We start from the raw sequence: 12,546 nt of genomic DNA, 5'->3' as shown, positions 1-12,546 counted from the left end.
GTTCTGGGACTTGAATCCCAGGGCAAGCAGACCTGGCAGGAAATCACCCCTGACGAGGACCAGTGCACCCAGGCTCAGGATCCCAGTCAGCAGAGCGATGAGGTCCCAGGAGCAGTTAAATGAAGCAAGGCTTTAGTGTGGCCTGTGAATTCTGTGTACTCTCCTAGAGAGTGTGCTTTTACACACATGACTTCAGCCACAATTCCCACAGAGCCGGCGCCGGATGAATGGAAGTCAGGGCGGGTGGCGGGGGGAGGCTAGCGGAAGGGAGGGGCATCCTGATGCTTGGAAGGAGGTAGAGTCACCGCTGGTGATGTGGGGAGGGGCCTGGCCCTGCCGCCACCTCTGTGTGCTGTGGCCCTCCCGGAGTGAACGGGAAGATTAAAAAGCACGTAGTCCTGGAGGAGACCTACACAGGACACAGCCAGCTGCGATCTTCTGGAAAGGGGTCACTTCTCGGGGGGAGCCTTGCTGCTCCTAGAATTTGGTGGACTCGGAGTCGCAGATTAGTGCAGGGGAGGGCTACCAGGCGTGCGAGGGGGCGGTGAGTGTGGAGTCGCAGGGGCACTGCGTTTCCTGAGAAAGGCAGGAAAACCTGGGAAATGCTGACTCCTCCTCTCACCTTCCATATCAGTTCCTTGTGAAATGCTGTCAGTTCCCCATCCTAGTATAATGTGAATCCCTTTCTACAGCCATTGTCTCTGCCCAGGCCACCATCCCCTCTCACCTGGTGAAAGCACAGCCTCCTCCCTGTCCTCTGGCCTCCAGCCTTGTCGCTCTCCCATCCATTCTCCCTACTGCAGCCACAATCATTTCATTCATTCATTCATTCATTCATTCATTTATCTGATGCCATCTACCCTTTGAAATGCCACCAAAGTGGCTTCCCTTTGCTCTCAGGAGGACATGCAGACCCTGCAGCTTGTCCTACAAAGCCCTCGCCACCCCTCCCCTACCTGCCCCTCCATGTCCACCCTCACCCTGTCCTGACTCACCTGCAGCATGGCCCCAGCTCCTCCTGGCAGACGTCCGTCCCTCACCTCTAGCCCTCACACCCGCTGCTCCTGGCAGGCGTCCGTCCCTCACCTCTAGCCCTCACACCCGCTGCTCCTGGCAGACGTCCGTCCCTCACCTCTAGCCCTCACACCCGCTGCTCCTGGCAGACGTCCGTCCCTCACCTCTAGCCCTCACACCCGCTGCTCCTGTTCCCTTCTCCTAGACCACCTGTGACGGCTAATACCTAGTGTCAACTTGATTGGATTGAAGGAGGCAAAGTGTTGATGCTGGATGTGTCTTTGAGGGTGATGCCAAACGAGATTAACATTTGAGTCAGTGGCCTGGAAAAGGCAGATCCACCCTCAATCTGGGTGGGCACCACCTAATCAGCTGCCTGTGCAGCCAGGATATAAAGCTGGCAGAAAAATGTGCAAAGGCCAGACTGGCTTAGCCTTCCAGCCTACGTCTTTCTCCCTGCTGGATTCTTCCTCCCCTCAAACCTCAAACATCAGACTCCGAGTTCCGTTTTGGGACTCGGACTGGCTTCTTTGCACCTCAGCTTGCAGATGGCCCATTGTGGACCTTGTGACTATGGGAGTCAATACTACTTGCTAAACTCCCATATATATATGTGTGTGTGTGTGTGTATACATATGTGTGTGTGTGTGTGTATATATATCCTATTAGTTCTGTCCCTCTAGAGAACTCTGACTAATACACCATTTTTCTTGCTTTTCACCTTGCCTATTCTTGAAGGAGCTGAAAAGTCACTGACTGTTGCATTCCTTCCTGATCCCACCAGATTGGGTTATTTCACCAAAGGGAGAGGTTCTCCTCCCTGGCTGCAAAGGAAGGTCTCCTGGAGAGTTTCAGTACCAATGCCCAGGCCCCATTCTCACCCAGAACAATTAAATCAGACTCCCTGGGGTGCTGGGGGTGGGTAGGCTGGCCAGACCAGATGAGTCTAACAGAGAGCCACGTTTGAAAACTACTGACCACGGGGTCAGTTACACTATGCTCTGCTCCCCAAGCATCCATCCTGTACTTCCCATATCAGGGCACTTGTTGTGAAATGACAGTGACTGGCATTGTCAGCACATCATTAACATCATAGTCATCATTGCTATCATGGTCATCCTTGCATGCTATTCTGTTTTGTTTTTTAGAGACAGGATCTAGCCCTGTCACCCAGGCTGGAGTGCAGAAGTGTGCTCATAGCTCACTGAAGTCTCAAGTTCCTGGACTCATGCGCTCCCACCTCAGCCTCCTGAGTAGCTGGGACTACAGGGGCACACCACTATGCCTGGTTAACTTTTTTTATTTTTATATTTTGTAGAAATGGGGTTTTGCTATTACCCAGGTTGGTCTCGAACTCCTGGCTTCAAGCAATCCTCCCACCTCAGCCTCCCAAAGCGCTGGGATTACAAGCATGAGCCACTGTACCTGGCCCCTTGCACGTTATTCTCATATCCACATGTCTCTATTTCCACATTTAAATTTTGGAGACAAAACCTCTCTTCTCTGTCAAGCTCCTTTCCAAAGGGTGGTTAATTTATAAAGGGATAACACCTGTTTGCTGCTTGGCCACTTAAGACACCAGGTGCTACATCTCCAGTCCCTTCTGTTGTTTTGACTCAGGAAACCAAGCCAACTAGTGAGGCTACATGTTGGAATTGAGCTTGCTGGAGGCTTTTAAACTCCAGTTGCAGGTGCCAAAGCATATCTGCACAGAAAGGCTCTCTTAGCCGTGGTTTGGACAAAGAACTGTTCTCGTCATTGTTTATTATGAAGAGCTTGCAGAGATTCTTGTGGATTACTCAACAGTGCCTATGAATCTGCCCTCTGTTGATGGCTGGGGGAAACTAGTGTCCTTGTTTTTAGAGCACAGCTAATAACACGAGCTAGAATCACTCAGGGCCAGTTAATCAGAAGGAAGAGGCGATAACAGCATCTTTATGATATACAGTGATGTGATAAGATGCAGACGTAATGAGAACTCTTTTCTTCTGGAGAAGATTAAAGACATAAAATCCTGGCTTGGGAAAAAAAGACTCTTTGTCCTGCCGGAAAAAAGTGACCAGATGTCTTGATTTAGACAGAAAAGGGCCTGATGTTTTAGGACCGATCCCCCATCTGTGAGGCTTTTTTTTTTTCTTTTGCTTATTTTCCTGTTTCCTGGGTTTATGAGGCACCACCAAAAATCTGAACTTTCCTTGGGGCTGCCTTCCTCCCCTGGAAAGCAGTGGGCCCACACAGAGACAGGAGCACTGGGGCTCGGGGCACACTGGACCTTCCCAAGTGTGAAGAGGTGGCCCGGGGAGTGTGCACTGAGAGGCTTCCTCAGCCCCCATCAGATCACAGGGGTGGCACTGGCTGCTTGCTGAGAGCAAGTGGGACCTAGACCTAGCCACCGGGTGAGGACCATGGAAACACTTCTGATTTTCCTTCCACGAGTACCCACCAAGGGGACACCACGAACCATGGCATAGCGATCAGAAGAAAACTCCAAAGCTTTGGGACACCTATCCAGGCAGGAAGATGGGCGTTTGTACGTTTCCCACTGCTACACAGGAAAGCGTGGCGTTGGATGTCTTTTCTCTTCTAAATTGAGTGGCCTCTGTGGGAGTGGGGTGAAGCTTATTAGCCAGAGTTGGACGAATGTGAATCTGCCTCTAACTAACCAGCCATGTGGCCTGGAGCAAAGTAATGTCCCTTCTTCAGGCCTCTTCCTTCACCTGTGAACTTAGAGGGCTGGCTGGAAGACTGGCCCTAAAGTCCTGACAACCAGGACTACAACCACTGTGGTTGACACTGGCTCTCATGATTGCGCACAGAGCCTGGCACATAGCAGGACTGCACTCAAAATCGTGGAATGAAATCCTGAATGCCTCCAGGAATGAAAGCGCCTCTGAAGGTCCCATTTGGCCCTCAATTTTGTGATCCTTACCAGATTTTTTTTTTAATCATTCAGCCTGCAAAATTTTCACTGAGCCCAGCCCTCAGTGACTTTGCTCACTGAGCAATGAATCCACGAGATCTGCCTAAAAGCTAAAACCTCTGTGGGAATTCCCATAGGAAACCAAGAAAAAGTAAGGCAAAGGGAGAGATTAATCATGTTGAACAGCCTCTAATTTCTAGGCTCCAGGTAGCCGTGGGATGCTCTACATTTGAAAATATGATCTGAAACTCACTATTGCCAATTATCAGCTTTTTGCCTTTAGACAAGTTGCTTGAAACCTCTGAGATTCTACTTAAACCCATCTGTAAGGTTGGATAATAATTGCATTGATCACACACACACCTACACACACACACACACACACACACACACACAGTTGTTTTGATGATTAAATGGGAAATATTTGTGAAAACATTTTACAGCAAAAAGTGCAATCATATGCCAGGCTTTGCTATTGTATAAGCCTGTGTTATCGCTAGGACCAGTGTAAGTGGAGGGATGCTAAAGGCACTGACTGGTGCCACTTTAAAATCCAGCAAGACAGGCATGTTCAGAGCATGCCACTCAGTGCTGCCACTTTGGTGTTTTGAACATCAAACAAATCTTCTGGAATAACATTTTGATGTTTTTAGTATACACAAGTGAAGAACATGTGGATTCACTTTCACTGCATATATACACCGGGACTGCAGAGGAACGTCCTGGGGAAGGAGTGTGAGATTTGGTAGAACCCCAAGGTTTTCAAAACAAATCCAATAATTCAAGGAAAAGGAAAACTAATATTTAACGAGTGCATGATATTGGCCAGACGCTTTATACATATTATCTTATCTAATCATCACAATAACCCCATGAGACATGGACAGCGTTTATAGACAAAGCAACTGAAGTTCACAGAGGTGGAGTTTTTGCACATAGTCACAGGGAGGGCCAAAGCTAGGACTTGAACCCAAGTCTCACAGAAGCTAACGCCTCTGAATTCTCCTGTGCTCAGCACTGAATGGGGTTCCTGACTCTTGGGGTGTAAAAATGTTACCTTCCCTTGGAAAACATGAACTCTCCCCCTGTGCTTCCTGGATCTTCAAAGATCTGGACACTGATATGTTTTCTTAGTCCCTGCTGGGAATGATCCATAAAATGGCCTCACTTTGAGAATCAATGCCAATGACCACCGCATTAATACCGAGACAGAAATGCATTTCCAAGTGCATTTGCTTGCTTATTTAGTAAATATTTATGTGTCTTGGACACTTGGCCACATCTCAGCCACATCATGAAATGCCATATTTGGGAGCTTTATATTGGAGCAGAAGATCTTTGATAAACACTGTGGAAATCATCGTGTAATTCACTAGGACTTCCCGGCTTTGCTGGAAGCATCTGGTGAATTCTCCCACCGCATTCCCAAGAGGGCACTAGCTCACTGCCTTCCCACAGGAGAGAGAGAGAGCACTCATTCTCTTCTCCAGCCTTCCAGAGTCTTTCAAGCAAAATGGACCCCACTCACCTGTCAAGGAAGCTTGACGAGGCCCTCGGTGGGGAAGGGCCTGGCAGAGCCTTCCATCAGGCCTAATGATGTGCTGGCCAGCACACAGGGAATGAGAGGCACCAAAGGGAATGGCCTCCTGCTCTCTGATGATCCCAGGTCATCACGACACCACAGGTCCACAGCCAGAGCTGGATGCACAATCTGTGTACAGGGCATTGGGGAGGATGAAAGTGAAGGGACACTCCAGGTGACTGTGTCCATCCATCCCCGATGGGCTTTTCCACCACCCTCTACAGACAAAGACAAGCATAGGCTTGTTGGTGGACACAGCTTCAGTTGATGGTGCATGCCAGGACCACAGTGCACAGTGCTTGATTGACCCTCTTACGCCATCGTATCCTCTCTGCTGTCTGACACACACAAGTCTCAGAGATGCTTGATTACAAGAACTCACTATTAATGAGGCCAAAGATGGATTTCTGATCTCATAAGTGAAAAAAACCTCAAAGGGGAAAGTTTTCTAAAGTTGACATTTCACTGTTTTGCTTTGCAGAAAACACATTTATATGTAATAGCATTTCACAGCTTATAAGGTACTTTTATTTTTATTAGCCTCATGTACCATTATCACAACTCCTAAGGTAGTAGTTATCGTTATTCTCACTTGAAAGGTGTGAAAACTGGCTCTAAGACAGGTTAAGATATTTGCCAGTGGTTGTCCACTTTGGTGCTAAGGTTGAAACTTAAACACAAATCTTCTGGCCAAAAAGTCTGCAATTTTTCTACACCACCTCTAGATCTCTTTTGACATTTTGCTCATCCTATAGCCATTGGCTTCTTGTAGATAGGAATTACATCCTTTCTACTTGTTACAGAGCCCAGTATTAACATAAAACACAAAACACACAATATTTTCATACTGAGCTTGTAGTGAAGACTTTAACAAAATAATTGAGTAGATGAAATTAAATACTATTAAGGACCATCATGTTATTTCTGTTATTACCCTCCCATAATCTGCCTATGTCACTGTAATCATCATGAGAACATGTTTTCCTTGTTTCCATATTATGAGTGTACATGTGTTATTTTTATTGGCCACATAATACTTTATTATATTCATGAACCATAACTTCAACCCATTTCTCCATTTGGTCCTTTCAAGTTATTTTTCCATTTTTCCCTTAAAATCAAGTTGTAATGTATCTGATTTAGGAAGCCCAAAGCTCAGGAAGTTCACCCCTGGGTATTACCTGTTGTGCCTCTTCTGACATGCCCAGTTGGCCAGACAGGTGGAATTCCGGTGTGAACCTGAGCTACTTGTTAAAAATTAAAACTTCTGAAGCTCGGGTCAACTGAATCAGAACCCCTCTGGGAGTCGGAGTCAGGAATCTCCATTTTAACAGGCTTCGCAGTAACTTCACACAACCCTAAGGTTTGAAAACCACTAGTTATTTACGTGAACTTAAATAGAGCTGGCTTCTGCAGCCAATTTCATGCCTTTAATTTGACCACCTGCATCTAGTTTGTGTCTCTAAAGGCTCCACACCATTACATAGCACCTCTCATATTCTTGTCCTAAGAACACAAGGACAGGGCTGGAGGGCTCTGAGTCCTCAAGGAGTCGAGGGTCAGGCTTCATCTCAGCCAGAAGAGGAGGCTGTCTTTCAGTCCTTCACACCCGATTCAGTAACTGGCTGGTGGGGGAAGGCTTCTGTGTGAAAATATCCTCGGCAATTTCTCCAGCAATTAATTACCCAACTGCTGCATAAACTCTAGTCTCAACACTCAAGACTACCCAACAGAAAGCGTCAGGCACACTTGCTACATCAGCCTGCCATCGTGTGTGTGCGCGCGCAGGTGTCTGTGCATGCGTGTGTTACTAAATAACACACACAAAAAAGGGTGTGTGCGATTTTCTCAAAATGACCCCCAGAAGAACCCTACAGAATGTATTTTCCAAAATATCTATTCAACCTGAACTTGGAGAATACTCCTTTTCACAAAAGTCGTGCCCGAAGTGCCTTTTGGCATTCACAGGCGCTGCGGTGTGGATGCGGAATATGTTCGGGAGCTTTGGGCTTCATTGGTACAGATGGGAACAGCTCTACATGCCCACGGCTGGGCTTACTGCTTTGTACCGATAAAGTTCCCAACCCTTGCTAGATGCGTGGAGAGGCAGCCTCCACGAGCTAGGCTCTCTTCATGGTGATTTCTCTCATGGCCAGCTTGATGCCTGTGGCCGCAGTATCAGAACATTATAAAGAAAAGCCTTCAGGTTTTGGAGTCAAATATCCTGGGATCTGAATCACAGCTCAGCAGCTTACTAGCTGTGTGGTCTTGCATGACTCAGTCAACTGACCTCATCCTCAATTTCGCATCCATAAAAGGGGAAACATTGTAGGATGGTGTAGGGATTGAAAATACGAAGAAATGCCTGAAGCCATCCTAGAACCCTCTTAGAAGTGATTAAAAACAAGTATTTTAATGGTCTAATGATCCCATTCAATTCTGCCAATATTTACTGAAGGCTTGTCATCTAACAGGCATTGTTTCAAGCACTTGGGACAGATGGATCCCCGCCCCTTACGTAACCACCTCATGGCTTTAGAGTGGTTCTGGGACCTTTGGTAAACCAGGACAGGGCAGTAGGTTTTTGTCACCATTTTCCACTTGTGTCTGCTGCAAGCCCAGTGGAGGTAGAAACCTCAAAGTGCTGACAACTGTCTCCAAGGATTGCTTCAAGGACATTGCTATTGTTTAGTAGTATTCGTGGCACATCCTCCAACTGGCAAAGTACTCAAGAGATGTGCTGGGGCTGGAAGCCTGGGGGGCTGGCCTCTAGCCTTGGGTTTCCATTAACACACTGTGGGATCTGGGATCCTCTGCTTCATTTTCCCTGCCAATAAGTTGAGAGCAGTGTCATTGCTGAAGGAGTCCCAATAAATGAGCCTCTCTCTTCTCCATGAATAAATCGGGAATTAGAGTAAGAAGTGAGAGACGAGAACCCAAACATCAGCTCATTACTGATAAGAGCGTGAGAGGCAGTGAGGGCTGAGCTGGACAGCAGACAGGCCCCCATGGACCCCACAGCCAGTCACTCCTGCCTAGGGAGGCAGCGTAGAGTCGGGGAGAGAGGTGGGGGGTTGGGGGGTGGGAGAGAACTCCGAGCTGCATGCGGCTCCTGCAGAAGAGTGGATCTCACTGAGCATGCTCCCCGAAATGCATCCACCCAGCCATTCTCTTCAGCTCCTCCAGAGAGGAAAGGGGTGGTAACATGAGGCCAAGTGAGTGCGGAAAGAAAATCTTCGAAAACAGGAAGAGCCAATGCTCTTACCTCTCTAAAATCTGATCAGATGCTGTACTATTCAGTTGATGGATCAAGTCACCGAGAGGCAGAACAGTCGAGAAGTTCCATGGATCTGAACTGCTGCTTTGTAATAACAGCCAGGGAACCAGGACACGTCCCTGGAACATCCGGAGGCCTGATTCTGCCAGAATTCTGAAGATACAGAGAGAAACTGGTTGATGCTTTGAATCCCTTATGTGAAGTCCAAATGAGCCCTAGAAAACCTTTTCTCAACTTGCTACTTGCAACCCATTCGTGGGTTGTGAAATTATAATCAACTTTTTACAAATTAAATATAATTGTCTATATTGGAGTACTTGGCTGTACAGGCATTGTTCCATGAAACGTCGGGCTCAGTATTATTTACATGGGGATTGGGGTGTGATGGGGGTCATGATGCTACATGTACCTCTTACTGGAAATCACAATTAAAAGGCGCTGCCCTTGCAGCAGTAACAGGTTTTTAATTGACTACAGTGCGAAGGAGAAGTCTGCCTTTGGTGTGAAGGGCACATGCTGAAGTTGGCTGGCTCAGCACCGGTGTGTTCCAACCTCCTCCGCCCGGCCTCCTGTCCCACAGAGGTGGGAAGCTGAGCACTGCCTTTCCCACTCACCTCTGCTGCCATGCAGGTGAAATGTGCAAAACTAAAAAAGTTAAGATGCTGATGTGAGGAGCAGCAGGCCGCAGCCGTGGGTGGGGATCCGGGCTTCCAGCCAGCGCATGCTGGAGACCCTGTCCTCTGCGAGGCCGCTTCTGGCGTCCAGTCCTGAGCCTCAGGGACCTCGTGGGGATGGCAGTGGCAGTAGTGTCCTGAGGATGTCTGTCCCCTGCTGTAGCTAAGCTCAGTTCCTGGCTGTGTTTCGCCTGTTCTTCCGAGCCCTGTCGCCTCCAGGCCTGGTTCCTGCCCCACTGGAGAGTAAGTGCGGCACACGGTGGCCTTTCATAAAGCTGCTCGCGTTCTGTCCGTCTGCCTCTGCGTCCCACGCTGCGTCCTGCCAGGCCTAGCCCTCACATCCAGGGCCCCCTGTTTTCCTCTTTGCCATAGGGTCCCTTTAGTGGCAGGCAGCCCCCTGGTGTCGCAGGGTTTTTCCCTGCAGCCCCTCAGCTACTTCAGGATCTGCTGCTTCTCTCTCCTGTTTTATCCATCAGTTGGTCCTGTGGCTCCACCATTCAGGACCCTATTTCAGCAATAGCTACCCTAGTGAACTGCTAACATTATCCTAAGTGAAATGGCTCAGAAAAACTGAAAGCCAAGAACTGCATGTTCTCACTTGTAAGTGGAAGCTAAACAACGGGTGCTCACGGACATAAAGAGGAGTAATAGACATTGAGGGCAGGAGGGGTTAGGGATGAAATATTAGCTACCGGGTACAATGAACACTAAGTGGGTGGTGAGTTCACTAAAAGCCTAGACTATACCACTACACACTATATCCTTTGTTTCTTCCCAAGACAAAGTCTCGCTCTGTCACCAGGCTGGACTGCAGTGGCGCAATCTCGGCTCACAGCAACCTCAGCCTCCCAAGTTCAAATGATTCTCCTGCCTCAGCCTCCCCAGTACCTGGGTTACAGGTGCCCACCACCACACATGGCTAATTTTTTGTATTTTTAGTAGAGGCAGGGTTTCACCATGTTGGCTGGGCTGGTCTTGAACTCCTGACTTCAGGAGATCCACCCACCTTGGCCTCCCAAAGTGCTGGGATTTCAGGCATGAGCCACCACACCTGGCCCAGTATATCCATTTAACACAGCTGCACTTGTATCCCTAAATCCATAACAATAAAAATAAAAATTTTAAAAGCAGAGGGTAAGCTAAAGTTTGTATACAAAAAGACGCAAGACAAATAAATATTTTTTAGAAAAATTAAATTAAAATGTATATCAAAAAATAAAATAAAATAAACTGTTTAAGAAAGGTGCTAACGGTTTGATGCTTCACCCTGTCCAATGGAGCCCATGATCCAAGAGGTAGCCTTCAATGCCTTCAACCCATAACATTCAAATTGAAGATTTCAGTTGTTGGGGTCCTGCCTTGAGTGAAATCCTTTTATTCTCCCATGTGATTTAAAAGACAACTGCATAAAACAATACAGGCTGATCACATTCTGATGGCTCCCAGCAGGGGAGCCCAACCGAGCCTTCCCTCCCCTCTCCACCCAGAGCAGCTCCACTTTCACCTACTCTATCTAGCAGGGCTCCACCCAAGTCTGTATTTGAAAAAAAGGAAAGAAAAAGTCCCAAGGCCATGGTATTAACAGGAAGGATTCTAAAAAGCACAACCCCTTTTCAGGATGCCGTGCCTAATCCCCAGAACCCGTGAGTGTGGCAAAATATCACACCATGATTAGGTTCTACTCTATGGCACAGTTGGCCTTTGGAATGGGAGATTGTCCAGTGGGTCTGACCTAACTGCAGGAGCCCTTAAAAGCAAAGTGCTTTCCCTGGCTGCTGGCAGAAGAAGAAAGCAGAGAGACTCGGGGCAGAGCTCAACATAAGCCATCGTCGCTTTGGAGAAGGAAGGAGACTCATGCTCACTGAGCACCAAAGATGTGCGAGGCATCCCGCACACCCCCATGAAGCATGCTCATCCACTCCCATTTCACCGACAAAGGAAGGGAATCCAACTGAGATCAATAATTTTCCCCCAAGTTGAATAAGGTAACTAGGATCCCCCAAGATCTGGCTTTTCTCTCACAACTAAATAAGACGATAACCAGCACATTAATAGGCTTATAAAAGGCCCAATAAACAGTTCACAGAAACAGAAATATAAGTGGCCAAAAATGTTTGAAAATATGCTCAACCTAATTCAAAAATAAATATATGCAGTGTAAGTGAAATATTATCTATTAGTCCATTGATATAAATTTAAAAAATTTATAATACCAAGTATCAGTGAGGGTAAAAATATAGGCACTCTCATATATTATTAACAGAAATGTAACATGGAGCATCCTCTTGGGAAATCAATAGGCAAAACTTATAAAAATTCTACATACATATAGCCTTTGACTCAAAACTTCTCGGCTAGGAATTTACCCTACAGACAAAACACTCACAAAAGTATGCCAGTGCATCTACATGATGGTCACTTCAGTATTATTTGTAATAATAAAAATACAAAAAACATAAGAGAAAAGGTATTAAGTATTCTTACCACAAAAATAAGTATATGAGGTAATGCATATGTTAATTAGCTGATTTAGCCATTTCATAATATATACATATTTCAAAACACTATGAGCACAATAAATATATGCAATTTTTAAATTTGTTAATTTAAGAAAATTTAAGGCAGAAAACAGCAATCTACAGGCACATGGAAAACTATGATTGACCCATATGATACAATATCTACATAAAGGCTAAAAAGAATCAGAATGTGATCAATCTGTATTGTTTTATGCAGTTGTCTTTTAAATCACATAGGAGAATAAAAGGAGTTCAAAATAAATGTACATTTATATTTTCCTTCCATATTTACCTATGTAGTTACCTTTATCCAGTTTTGTGCTCTTTATTTCTTAATATGGATTTCTTCAAGTTACTAACTAATGACCTTTTACTTCAGCCTGTATATTATATTCTGTAGGGCAAATTGGCTGGCAAGAAATTATCTCAGTTTTTGTCTATCTGGAAATGCCTTAATTACTTCTTTAATTTTCACTGATTGTTTTGCTGGATGTAGAATTCTTGGTTGATGGTGTTTTCTTTTGGTGCTTCAACTATGTAATCCAGCTGTTGTCTGGCCT

Source organism: Macaca fascicularis, chromosome 18, assembly GCF_037993035.2.
Source record: "Macaca fascicularis isolate 582-1 chromosome 18, T2T-MFA8v1.1".
Taxonomy (NCBI): Eukaryota; Metazoa; Chordata; class Mammalia; order Primates; family Cercopithecidae; genus Macaca; species Macaca fascicularis.
This window is presented reverse-complemented; position numbering follows the sequence as displayed.